Consider the following 2,423-nt stretch of genomic DNA (forward strand, 5'->3'; position numbering starts at 1 on the left):
TAAAAGCATAACTTATTTAGTATAATAAAAATCATTCATATACAGATTTTTAATCTTTTTGTCTGAAATGCAAATGATGTTTTGGATAATATAAGATATTGTATTCATATACTGATAACATATGTCACTATATTATATTATCAAGATTACATAATTTCTCTACATTAAAAAACAATTACTCAAAAATTCCAAAGCTAGAAAAAGGAATAATAACATCACGTGCAGCACTTCTACACCTCTCCGCCAACCAATTCAAACATGCTTATTTTATTATTTTAGTACAGTTTTAAAATTTTGAACGGAATATGACGATACGGTTTACGACCAACCATTTTAAAAACGAAAAGTTTTAAATAACATGTGAGAGTTTTTGCAGAAGACAAAAGTACAATTGAATTTCAACTAAAATTAGATAATTTCATATGCAACTTTCCTATTCCTGCTACCAAAGAAAAGCTAGGAAAAAATATATAAACAAGGTACGATGAATAATCTACTCCGAAAATTGGAATACATGAATGCTTCTACTTTTAATAAATACCACAAATCGATCGTATAAGTTATGTTAATTCTAAATAAATGAAAAATAAAATAAAATTTCCAAACAAAAATTAGGCAGAGCGAACCCCAGAGAGGAATGTGTTGCCGTTGGTATAATATTGGAGCCAATTGTGGCCAACTGTTCAAATATAATAAGAATAATGAAGGAACCCACAGGCCGCTTTTTATCTGTTTATGTATGGATTATCATTGTGTATCTCTTGGAACTTTTTATCCCTACCTCCCCTCCTCCTTCTCCCATCCTTCGGGACGGTCTTTAAAAAATATTTGCTTTCATTTAGTAATCGCTGGTTAAACAAAATCGACCATTCCCCCGTTTATATTCTATCAACGTTCCGGTACTTTGGAGTTTTTAATTTTATTCTTTGTAGATTTGGAGAAGTCCATTCAAGAGGGTGTCCCTGAATCGATACTTTCTTTTTCCACCACTCTATCCTAAAAAAAGGGAGAAAAAAAATTTAACGGGAGGGTTGAGGGTAGAACTGTTACTTTCCTTAACCACATAAAAGCTCAGGTACTCACTTTAAAGAAGCAACACAAGACCCAACAATATCCCCCACTCCCAAAAACCGCTACTAAGCAGCCTGTCATGTACAGGCATATATTCATTGAAATATATCAGAAACACTTAGTAATTTATTTTCTCAGAGATTTATAGTGATATTTGATCTTATTTATATATTCTGTAGTCGTGTATTTCTCCTAAGAAGTGCAACTGAGACACTTACTGAGTAGTCGAATGGATTGAAAATGGAAGCTATGTGGCAAAATCATGAATATTAATATCGACCCATACTTCCAATTGGCTACTTAAGGAAAAGTTGGGGAAAACAATAACCCCGAAATTAGATTAGAAAGTCATATTATTGTGTATAAACATGCCATCAATCATCGTTCTGCTGGGCCATACATAGTTATTATAACAGTTTCATTTTATTTTTATTTTGTTTGAAGATTGATTATGGGGAGGGGGTATAGTCTCAAAAGGAAAACTATCTATAAATAAAAATAAAATAAAATAAATTCATTTACATTAAAATAATTAAAAAATTAAACATTGGCTCGACAGACCGTGGAGGTCCAAGGCCTCGAGCGATGTACCAAGAATACATCGCGCGTTTCATGACGTGGTTTTCATAGGGTGGTTCTCACTCCCAGGCCTATTTTTGTGAGTGTCACCCATTGGTTAAGGTCCTCCCGGCCGGAGGGGAGCTGGGAGTGAGTATTGCTTTATTATATGCTTGAAAAAATACCGGATATGGCCGGGGACTCGATCTCGCAACCTTTGGATTGGCCCCGCCTGTCTGCCGTCTATAAAATTATAAAAATTATAATTCTTAAAAAGTGAAGTTAACTACAAGAACAAATGAAATTTATAGAATTAATAAAATAAATAACTGACTTTTAATGAAAAAAAATATTGATTTGAGAAAAATGAAAAATAAATAAATAACTACAATAATAGAACTAAATTAATACATAACTTATTACAGGATGTCCTATAACAGGCTGGGCTTCAGTTATCCAGATCAGGTTGATGAGAGATGAATACTTTTTTATTCCTGAATTTCGTACGCGAATAATCAAATTATTCGGAAAAAAAAACCATCCAAATACTTCTGTATTTGTCATTATAATACACGAACAATCAATTATTCAACTAGAAAAAAAATAATTAACCGTCCAAATACATTTGTGTTCGTTTTTATTTTAAACGGAATAAATTTTATTCGAAAGAAATATATGTTAACAATCCAATTTAGTTTATTCTTATAATTGACAGAAAATGTTTGCATCGATTTATTTTACCATTTCTAAGGGTCACTTCTTGTATTATGGTCCCTTTATAAACACATATATAT

The sequence above is a fragment of the Halyomorpha halys genome, unplaced genomic scaffold (assembly GCF_000696795.3).
Source record: "Halyomorpha halys isolate HHAL.00 unplaced genomic scaffold, Hhal_1.1 Scaffold1607.1, whole genome shotgun sequence".
NCBI lineage: Eukaryota > Metazoa > Arthropoda > Insecta > Hemiptera > Pentatomidae > Halyomorpha > Halyomorpha halys.